A 12,667-nucleotide genomic window follows, 5' to 3' on the forward strand; every position below is an offset into this window, starting at 1 on the left:
TTCCTCTGCATTATATCATCATTTGACATTACATCTCTCTCACATACTTGTATCTGACACTCTAATGAAACAGTTTTGATTCTTATACCATGTACTTGAGTCAATGCAGTAGACATCTGTGGGTTCTCAGAGTTGGTATGTGTAGGGAACACACGGAAAAAGAATTGAAGCTGGCATACTAAGGACATACCATACAGCCATGTTTCTGGAGCACTAGTAACAAAAGGTAAGATATGAAATCAGACTTGAACCAGGCATTGGTAGCACACACCTTTAATCCCAGCACTTGGGAGGCAGAGGCAGGAGGATCTCTGTGAGTTTGAGCCCAGCCTGGTCTACAGGGCAAGTTCCAGTACAAGCTCCAAAGAAATACAGAGAAACCCTGTCTCATAAAACAAAACAACAACAACAAAAAAAATTCAGACTTGACATTCATCAAGAGATACAAAGAAGAAAACCAGCAAGGAGAATGAAATCCTGCCATTTTCTACAAATAAATAGAAATGGAGGAATAATGCTAACTTCAAGAAAAACAAGTATTACAAGTATTGCATGCCCTCTTTCATATGTAGAAACAACCCAAAATGAATGAAAAAGGAAAGTCAACCCAAGTAGAATAATAATTACAAAGGAATAGAGAGGATACAAGAAGAGGCGAGAGCAAAAATGAAAGAAGACTGCGTAGATCTGAGCAATGCTCACCGTATACATGTGTGGAGGATCCCATGGTGAGCCCATTCATATGGATAACTTCTAAGCCAAAATCGAGATATTAAAATATCTCAAATCTATACACTGTTTCATAAGTTCTACCTCAATAAGCTAAGAAGGCTCTTGAGCTCAGTTTGAGTTTTTCCTTGGCTATAAATTCTACAGAAGGGCTTTCGTTGCCATCTAAACATCTTGCTTCCTGTTATCAGGAGGGTGGCACTTTCTTACACATTGTCCTTCACATGTGTCCCACTATATCTTAACTTTCTTGGACATGGACTATGAACTGTATTTGTAATTGAGTCTAATGTGAGGATAACACTGAAAGGTTCAGATGTTTCCTGAAGCTCTGGAAAAATTCCTTTGCCAAATGATTTGATCGTTAATCTGTTGGTGATGAAATTTTCCTCAGTTGTAAGACATAGTTAAAACAGGTAGAAGTGGCCTTTTTCCTCGACAGGATACTAGTCAGAGAAGGTAGGGCCACTATATAATCCTTAGGAAATCATCATCATATTACATTCAGAGAGTAACTTTATTCAAGTTTGTGTCTTATTTTATTTGTAAATGATGTTATATTCTTGGACAATTTGGGCAGAACAAGGAATTTTGAATTCCTCAGAATTATTAAGTAAATATTTTTCTCTTTTATTTAAACAGTTGGAATTGAATATCATTTTGCTTCAAGTTAACCACTTGCCAGGACTGTCTGTTCATTAAACTAACCTTCTAAATTGCAACAGATTTACACAGTGTCCACATTACAGAATACAGAGTGAGTGTACCTGCTATAGATTAAAGAAAATAACTGTAATTTATTGGAAAGCTACTTTATATTTCAGTAAATTCATTCTTACACAGATACATTAAAATCATTGTTTTTATTAAATTTATATTCTAGTCTCTCTGATGTATGGATAATAGTAACTAATAATACTCTTTAAACACAAATTTTCACATTATAATATATTCAGCATTGCTTGTTACAGTAGGTCTTACACAGATCCTGTATAATACACTCCTTTCATCATAAACTCTTGAAGATGTAAAGGTTTCCTGATAAATATTATTAAAATGTTTCATCTAGAAATTGTTTAAATTGATTCTGGATCCAAAGATATGAATAGAGATGGGAAAGATTAAAAAGCTGTTATTAAGAAATTGTTGAGAATCATAAAACTTTACCCATATATGTGCTGGAATTGATTATTTATGTATTTATTGAAATCAGTATTCATAGGATATTATAGCATTAATTTTTGATCCAGACCAGTCTAGGTTCAAATGTCAGCTCTGTTATTAACTGTGTGTGCATATGCATATTCACTACTAAAATGTATATATGCATATATGTGTGTGTATGTGTATATATATACATACATATACATATATATATATGTATGTATATATATACATATATGTATATAATCACTGCTAAAATGTACACACTAAAATTACAAAACCAGTTCTACTAAGAGACCATGTCCCTGGACTTACAAGGATCGAAATGAATAATAAATAAATAAATCTACCAACTAAATGCAAATCTACATTTTCTAAATAAAGCTTCATGGCCTTAAGCAGTGTGCAAGGCATCATGATACGCAGGCCTGATTAATGCCAGTAATATAATCTGCCGCAGCTTGAAACCAGCTATTGCCTCAGGACTCCTGTCCATGCATCTCTTGCTGAAATGGCTCGCTTTAAAATTCTCAGGGGTGAATTCATGTGAGTCTCATCTGATGATTTTTTTCCTATGTCAGATATGACCAATGTTTCCTTTAAAATACTTGTAGAAGTCTGCTGATCTATAAAATTTCTGAGTCAATATGATAATCTTCATAGTGTCAAATAAAATCTATGCACAGAATTGCAAATATCCCTTAGTATTCCTTCTTCCACAAAATCCTATTTAGCATGCCCAATTGTTTTGATCTTGGACTCATTTCTTAATGTGTCAAATGCTGTATTTAACTTACCACCCTTTGTTCTTCACTTTATCACCAGACTAAAGTCCAATTTCTAGTTCTCTGGATCCATTTGTAATTTAATGGTACAGGACTTGAATGTAAGTGTAACAATTTCAATAGTAACTGATTGATAAATTCATTCATTTACTGATTCGATATATTGGCATCAGGCATTATAGCTTTAACCTGACAGTCCATTCACCTTGGTTCTGACATCAGCCCTATAATTGACTGAGTCAGTAGATCTTTACCTCTCTCATGTTTGTCCCATACTAACAACACTGTATTTCATTTCTCCTAATAGAAGGTTTTCATATCATGACTTTTGGAAATCAAGATGTATCCAACAGTGATGCTCATTGAGTCTTGACACCCACTTGTCAGTAGTGTCCACATTTTGATGCTTTTGATATAGCTCAAACATGTGGAAACAGCCCCATAAGGAAGGAACCTATTTACTCAAATGTGGCTTCATTCCATCATTTACATGATATCATCACAGTTCAGCAAAACGATTTAACTTAAATGTCAGTGCCTACTTCTTATTTTAAATGTTCTCAAAATAATTACTCAATAATCCCACACTGAAATGAGACATGCTTGTGCATGGAGGAATGTGATAAATAGGTGCCAGGAATGGTAGCTATAGGAAACACAAAATGGAAAAAAATCTTAGGGTACCCAATGTGATTGTCAAGGATTAGATGGGTTGTTGTGGCTGAGTCAAACATCATTAAGAACAATCATTGTCCTTGATCAATTTGTTCAACTTCCTGTTGACTTTTCCTAAGTTGTTCAAGTTTCAGTGAAGCATGGCTTCAAATCATGAACCCATTGTATCAGTGTAGAAAAATACAATAACTGCTTACATGTTAGATATATCTTTGAAACTTGCACATTAAAAAATAAATAATTTAAATAGAGTTTGGGCCTGAACTCAAGGCAGAGAAATAATAATTGTCTTCATTTTGCCTATAATAGTGTTACAATGACAAAGATCAAATAATACTTTGAATTTGGATAGTAATCAGAAAGATAAAAATTAATAAAAGTCCTGAGACTGAATTATGAAAGGAAATGAACACTTCTAAATGCTAGGAGGTAAGCACATTCAGAAGATTTTTTTTACATTATCAATTGAGAAAGGTTTGATTAAAAATAAGAATCACAGGTTAAAAAAAACACCATAATAAGAATGTTATATGCTATGCTTATATAATCATTTATTTTCATCCCTAATAGCTGGTACAAATCAATGAAGTATTACATAATTAACTGATCTCAACATTGTTGAAATATGGAGTTACCTATCTCAAAAGCTATTCAGAAGAATAATATGTCATGAAGACAAAGCCAATGGGAACACCCACTGAGTATTAGCTAGATGTGAGCTAGTACATGGGAAATGGGAATTGTCTTTTCCATCTGATAATGTGGAGGCTCACCCTGAAGACAGGCATATGGGGAAGGCCATTTTTCTTAACCTAGCTGGCATTTGTATGCATCTGATATTTACAGGGCACTATGTCTATAACTGTGAAATAGCCATGGGAAGAAGGGGACAGTGAAGCAGAGTGCAGCTCCAACAACCAACAAATCCAGTCCCCCTGAGAGTTTTCAAGTGTGGATGCCCCTACAGAATTGAAGCCAATTGAAGCCAATGGGCCAGGCCTTTGTACTCCTACATCAAACAGTTACTGGATGTGTGATTCCCAGGGGAAGAGGGCAAGGAAGTTTCCTGCAGCTGAAAGCAATTCTCAGACAGGGACACAGTTGCAAGTTGCCAACAATAAACATTCCCGAAGCTGGGAAAATGAATATCTCGGCCTTGAAATGTATCGCAATATAGCACACCAAAGCATCTCCCGTGCACATAAGCAGAGGGGAATATAATGAGATGCAACTTCCTTTATATTGGTACATTTTCATGTGCTGTTTCAGCTCAAGGAAAAGCTGGCTCTGGAAGTAAGATTGCCTCCACCATTTCAGACCCATGTGATCTCTTCCAAGTGTCCTCAAAATTCCGTCTTGAGGTGGTAGGCTTCCCTCATAAATCTGTAGTAAGGAAAGGAAAGCAGCAAGCAGTTAAGAGTATATCATTTCCAAGACAATTTGCTATTAGTTTAACCCAGGCTTAAAACAAACAAACAAACACACAAAAAAACAAACAACAACAAAAAAAATGTCTTCAGTGGAGAGAAGCCAGAAGCTCCTATATGGAGAGTACTCTGGTTGGCCTCTTCCCAGTCATCTTAGGGATGAATACAACACTCTACTTGATGCTGTTATCTATCTTGTGCTGCTACCTATCCTTGGAGCCTCACTGTAGGAGACTCTCTGCTCTGTCTACATAGGGGGCGCTTGCTGGCTTCTTCAATGGGGTTTCCACTTCTATTTCTGTTGGCTGCTGTGATTTCTCATTTTGATGACAATTTGTTGTTTATCTGAACATTTTCTCTGATACCACTTATGTTTTCAAATTTGCTTGCTATGTACTTAATAAACTCACTCAAAACAAAGAAGAACAGCTATTAGATCATTCTCTGTATAATACAGAAACATAAGACCTACTAACTGAGGTCTGAGCAAAGGACCTAATGTAGAAAACCCAAAGAAGGACATGTTAGATTCATCTGTGAATCATACAGATGAATAAAACCTAAGGAATGTAACAAATTTTCTGTAGTTAACAGCAATACACACACACACCAAAAGTTTGCAAAGGGTACAGAGGACATCATGTTTTCGATTGCTACTAACAATTCACTAAGTTATCTGGGCTGAGGCTAGGTGTGGGTGGATCTGTGGTAGAGCATTCACCTATCATACACAACAGTCTAGGTTCACCCATAGAATGGCAACAAAAAAAAAAAAAAAGGAAAAAAGACAGGAAAATGGGGAGGGAGGGAAGGAGGGAGGGAATGAAGGAGGGAGAGAGGGAGGAAGGGAGGAAGATGGAAGAATTGATTCCATCAGTCAAGTCATCCTTATCATTTCTGCTCACTAATGCTTTTCTGCTCCCAACTAGAGTAAGTGGAGTGCCAGTGTGCAGGTCAGAGCTTGTGAAAGAGCAAAGGGAGCATAACAGAAGCCCATGATGTCACCATCCTCAGAGGATTTCAGTGATCACAGACAAGTGTCAAGCCCAGACTAACCCAGCAGCTCCCAGTTTCGATCAGTTTCCAGCCTACTGTTCTAGTTCTCATCTGCCTTCTTTCTCTTCCCTATCAGAAGCCTGGCCTGTGCACAGCAGCCCAGCACTCCTCCTGCATGTTTGGTTCTGAGGCAGAAGGGTGCTTACAAGCAACACTTTCTACCTACCCTCCGGAAGCCAACGCAGGACGCCCCACCATCTTCCAGGTATATACTACGTGAGTGAGGTGACTATGGTACTGGTACTCCTCTCCTAGTTATCAACCTTATTTTTCCAGTTTTTCTTATATTTGTGTGAATGTAATTTCTTACACTTTTTCTCTTAATACTTCTCACATACAACTTGTTTTTCTCTTAATACTTTTCACATTAAGACTTGTAGCAAGGCTGTTTTCCTGAGTGACCTCAGGTATAAAACTGCATGACAGACTCAAGAGAACGATGAAAAGGACAAAGCAAAGAACAGAAAAGGGCATACATATGCATGCCTTCCACACTGTATCCATCCTAACCAACAACTGTAAGCAAAACTAGAACCGCCCACCCACTCTAATTCTCTCTCTGTACTGTTCTGTCGTCCCTGCCCTCCCACCCCACCCCTCTTAACCCATCCTATTCCAGTACTCACTTTGGCCCTTTATGCCACACTCCATTCTATCTCCTTGGAAAGTTCCTATACAATCTTACTCACCCCCTGACCTCTGCTCCAAATGGACCCCGCTCCAAATGAAACCCACATGTGCTAAGATTCTAAGCTAATTTCCCCAAGCAGGAGGATGCAAATTTGTGCGGTCACTATGGATATCAGTTTGGAGGTCTCTCACAAAGCTAGAATAGATCTGGCATTTTATACCTGTGCATATTCCCAAAGGACTGAATATCCTACTATAGATATATCTGTTTATCTGTGTTTACTACAGCTTTATTTATAATAGCCAAGAACAGAAACAGCCTAGCTGTCAATCAGTTGATTAGTGAATAGTGAAAATTTGGTGTATACACACAATGGAATATTTTTCACCTAAGAAGAAAAACAAAATTATGAAATTCTAAGTGAATGGAGTTGGAAATAATCACACAAAGTGAGCTAACCCAGACACAAATGCAAATGCCCCCTTTTCTTTCTCATTCTATATTTAAATTTTTAAATATACATGTTTAAATTAGAATTCCCATGGAAGTTGGAAATTTCATAGTGTCAAGCAACTTTTAGCACTGATCAACCATTTCCATATATTTTTTTGAATAGGCAAAAATCTATTCAAATTTTGTCATTTTTAATAATGGTATGTCAAATCTTTGTTCTTATTTTGAAAGTTCTATATACTATGAAATGGATCTTTTTCTTTTCTTTGTATATATATATATATATATATATTATGTGTATGATATATATATATATATGTATGTATATATTGCATGTATGATAGTTCTACTAGTATTACCCAGCATATACTTTGTATTGGTCAACAAATTTTTAAATTATTAAAATATTTTATGAGGTAATATTCTTTGCCTCTCTCAAAAGAATATTGAAGTTTGATTATTTAGTTTTTACTTCTAGGCCTATGATTCGACTCATATTTATTTTTTAAAGGGACATGACGTTAAAGTTGCTTATTTTATAGGGTATAATGGGACTAACATCATTTAGCAAACCCCTCCCTTTCCTTATTTAACTATTCTGTAATCAGATCAACAAAAGATGAATAGTTGTCTTTGTCTCTGTCTCTATACCCATATTGCATTTCATGTATATCAATTCTCTGCTGGCACTAATTATTCTGGATTTTAGTAAATCTTCATCTTAGGAAGTGTAAATCCTCAACATTACTCTTTTGATCAGTGTCTTGGATATTTTTAGAACACCTTCTGTACAGAAAACTTCTAGTTTTCTTTCGCCTATAAGCCATACTTCTACCTCTATGTGGTACACAATTATAGAAGCCTTAATATGTAAGACATGTAGCTACTTTAAAAATTATGTTTTCTTTTTGTTATGGTGGTTGTTAACTCGCTTTACTGAATGGATTCTATACTATTTATTTTCTTCATTATGGAAGGCTACATAAGTCTCTGTTCAGTTAATTCATTGGTTTTTCTAGAAGGTCTCTGCCTTAGCCTTCTTTCTCTACTTGCACTGAACCTCTGAGCAGGAGAATGCTTGGGTTTTTCCTGGGCATGTATAGAGACCTTTGCATCTTTGTGTGATTTTGGATTCCCAGGAATATGTCAGAGCTGGTGCAAAGCTAAGGCTAGCTCCATGTTGAGTTTTCTATCAAAGCATTTGTCAGTCTATTATATGCCTCTACTATTATCCACTTAAACAAATACCCGATGAGTTAAAGACTTATTTACAAAATGTGCCTATTTTTAACAAACATTCCTGTTCCACTTGGTTATTGTAATCACAAATAACTAATAAAGTGTAGTGAGCTAGATATTCATCTAGCTATTTTGACAAACTCAACTAGGTACAGTGATGCAGGAGTATTATCAAGAAACCTAAGGTTTCATATCAGCTGAGTGGTCAGGAAGCCATTCATCACTCAGACTGGAGAGGACCTGCTCTTCCTGAGGAGTAACCAGAAGACCCTCTTTTTGCTCCTGTTGAGCAAGTGCCTGCACACAAAAACATATGTAATGCCTGTATTTCCTCAATATTTTGAATTACTTTACTTTTTATATTCAACCAACTAGAAAAATAAAATAATCATTTTATGATACAATTGTTTCAGAATCAAGTGTGTCCTTTGTTATACACATATGTATAGTTAAGTATATCAACTATAAGAAACACACCAATAACAAAAAACTAAAATTTAGCTATAAATGTTTCAATTTGAATAGACTGGGAGTAATTTATGAGAATGGTGTGTGTGTGTGTGTGTGTGTGTGTGTGTGTGTGTGTGTGTGTGTCTGTGTGAGCATGTGTGAGCACTGACTGCAAAATGGAATGAAGAAATACAATATCAATGAATGAAAAAAGATTCTTAAGATTCACCTGTGTGGATAGATGAAAGGTGCTATAATAGAGTCCGGATGCAGCCTCTGGTGTCAAACAATACTGATCTCCCTTCTCTCCACACTATGTGCCCTACCTATGCCTTCTTGGTTTGTTTTCTTCCTTTGCTTTCAGCAGTGTTGACTGCTACTTCACTTTCTTTTTTTTTTTTTTTAACTTTTTTTCTATTTTTCTTTTATTGAAAATAAATTTATGCAATATATTCTGATTACAGTGTCTTCTTCCCTAGCTTCCCCAAGATCTTCCCCACCACCCCTCCCTTCTGAGTCCACACCCTTTGTCTCTCATTATAAAACAAATAGGCAGAAGGGCCATGGAGATACACACCTTTAAACACAGCACTCAGGGGATAGAGGCAGCAGATTTCTGTGAATCGAAGCCCAGCCTGATGTATAGACTGAGCTCCAGGAAAGGTTCCAAAGCAACACAAAGGAACCCTATCTTGAAAAACAAACATCAAAATAAAAAGGAAAGAAAAGAAAAAAAGAAAGAAAACAAATAGCCATCTAAAGAACAATAATAAATAAGAAAAATAAGAAAAGAATTCCACAAATTATTGCAGATAGTTATTTTGGGGGAAAATATTTGCTGTAGAATGTGAAATTTTAAAAAGGAAATTACACCCGATCTGTTAATCAATTTAAATGCATTCCCTGTGAACTTTGTCTTTCACTTTCTTCATTAAATTAATTTTTTAAATTTAATTTTACATTCCAAAGTTCTTACTCCTACCGTTCCTCCCTCCCTCCTCTACCCAGCCCACTCCCATCCACTCCTCCCAATATGTCTTTCACTTTTTCATTTTTTTTTTCTAGTAGTTTTTGAGAGCAATTGCTTGGTGCTACTCAGTGATTACTCAACGTTACTCCCTAATATTGTTTCCCACAAACTACATACACACATTTTCAAACAGCATTCAAATTTTCATTAAGCATTTTTCTCAAGTTGTCTTTTATTGTCATTGAAAGCTTGGGAGTTACATACTATTGTCCTGATTGCAAATTGTGCAGATCATGAACATAGAGATCACCCTGAGAAGTATAGCAGAAATTCCACTTGTAAACACTAAGAGTGGTCTACAGATCATATTATTTTAGTAGAAGGGTCATGTCTATACAAATTAAATGTTTTGAATTTAACACAATTTTTTAGTTGCTTCTAACATAGGGTTCTTATATGATTTAGATTTAGAATGTTGTCATGTATAAATGAAATGAAAGTCTACACCAGGAACAAAACTTTATTTTCAACTTACATCTAGGAAACATCCTCAAAGTGGTAGGAATCATAAATTCAAGATTAACAAACACATAGGCAATAATAGTAAGTATAAACCTTATCTTCATAGAAGTTTTTGTAATATACCCACAAAGCTAAGATCTGTTAATTCATCTGAGTCTCCCATGAATCTTTGCAGTGGGGATTAACATAATTTCCCTTTCACAAAGGGATAAGGGTTGGTGGGATCATCAGGGGGACAGGAGGGAGAGGGAACTGGAATTTCTATGTAAAATAAGATTCTTCATTTAAATAAAAATTAAACAAAAAAAATAAAAACAAAGGAAGTAAATAATAGGTAAGATACAGACAAAATTACTCAGATAGGAGCACATAGCTAAGTTGGATCTGGAATATAAAGCCCCATTGTGAAAATTATATTTTATTTATTCGTTTTATTGTGATACACTCATTACCTAGCATGAGTGTAGAAGTCAGAGGGAGACAGTTTTCTCTTTACATCATGCAGCCTCAGAGATCAAACTCAGCTTGCCAGAATTGGTATCAAGTGCCTTTACATACTAAGCCAGATCATTGCTCCCTGGAGAAGAATTTTCTGACTTCATGATTGTGCCTGAGTTTTAAAATTATCTCTTTGCTAAGACTTGTTCTGGGAAGGATGAAGACTACTATGTAACTGGATATAGCCTTTGAGCTCTTAACAATATACTCTGATAGTTTAGGCCATAATACATGAATGGTTCTGAAAGCTGAGAACATCAATTTTAGAAGAATACCAATAGAATATTATTTTTAGGTGTATCATTCCTGAGCATCAAGAATTTTTGAAACCAAATAAAGGACCCTACATGATGTTAAGAGGTAAAATCCTTGTGTTTGCACTATTCCATAATACAGAGTACTTTGCATCTATAAATATAATGTTATTCTCACCAATCAAAGGAAAAAATCAAATAAAGACTAGTGGATATGTTTAAATATGCTTTGAGATAGCTCAAAAATGCATACTAAGTCATCATTTTCTGCTCCTTTAAAATATCATAATACTGCATGCCAGTTTGCTAGCACACAAACACCTAGGCAAGCAAATAGTATAGGCAAGCAAATAGTATAGTGGCCACTAGTCTTGATCACAAAAAAAAAAAAGAAGAAAAGAAAAAATTGAACTTCAGACAAGGGATGCATGGAAAGGAGGAAGAGCAGCGGCTAAACTGAGTCAGCTGGACAACACTGAATTCTGAATAATGCATTTCACTCTGTTATTAAAAATGCAGGATGTGTCAGTCACACAAAATCTGGTTTTCCTAGAGAAAGCCTTTCCCATCCCCACTGTGGCTTACAAGGAAGAGCAGTTTTTTCAGAAATTAAAACTGAAAAATATAACATTCTCTCCCTGTCTGTTTCTAATTCCTGCCAGAAGATTAAACTTGATATATAGTTGAATTTAAAACATTTAGAACAGTTACGAACAATGTCTGACATATTGTCATTTTATATGTTGAACTATATCTATGTGTATGAGTCTGGGAGAGTATGCTTATGTGTGAAGGATTAGTAAAAAGGTGAGTGTCCAGTGAAGAACACACCATAAGAAAAATACTTCATTTTGTAAACAGGACTCAACCTATCTCTTCCCAATTCTCTCTTAACAACACATAATAATAATTACTGAATCTTAGTAGGGTAAATTAAAATAAAGCAAAATTTTATACATTTCTCTGGAGTCAGACATTAAGAAAAGAGAAGGAAAGTAAATGGCTAAAATTATAGTTTTATTGTTACTGTCTTTCTCTATTAGAAAGGCATGCAAGGAAATTAAAGCTAAACTTTGGGAACAGTAGTAGAGTTAAATATATTCAATTATAATTTGCTGTAAAAAATTCCTGCAAAAAATTTGTTCCTACGTGATAGTATTTTTCTGTCACTTAACTAAGTTCAGAAGTCCTGGCCTGCCTTGCTGTGTCTGAGGGCTGACTAAGCCCTTGTTATGCATCTTTCTGGCTCACTGCAGACTTGTGCTAATCATAAGTGTTAAGGAGTTACTGACCTTTTCCCTTCCCTCCTTGGTTCCCTTGATTTCTCCACTGACTCCCAGTACTGGAGCTAGCAATCACCTTCCTTTCACACTGTCATAGTTAAAAGAGGGATTCTGGTTCCAGAATGAAAATATTAATGATAGCCACTATGCCACTCACCTGCCCTAGGATGGTTCAAGGGCCATATTTTGGCAGTTCTGGAACTCATTGTGAATTCAATTCTGGTTTTACCACCTTACCACTTTTCTGAGAAAGCTTTTGTAATGCAACTACACAGAACTTTCTTTACCAAAGGAATCCTCACCTCACTGAGTTGTCCATCTTCTATTGAAGAATGATGAGTGGTAATGATATGTACATCAAACCATATTTCCCACCCATCTCCTATCTTCGGCTTTAAAGGGAAAGATGATTTCAACTTAATAATAATAATGATAATAATAATAATAAAATTCATGGTTCTAGGCATCCTCATCACATGATGCATTCAATTCCTTTTCCCACACACATAATTACTCCTGTATCTATGTATC

This window comes from Phodopus roborovskii, unplaced genomic scaffold (assembly GCF_943737965.1).
Source record: "Phodopus roborovskii unplaced genomic scaffold, PHOROB, whole genome shotgun sequence".
In the NCBI taxonomy this organism is placed as follows: domain Eukaryota; kingdom Metazoa; phylum Chordata; class Mammalia; order Rodentia; family Cricetidae; genus Phodopus; species Phodopus roborovskii.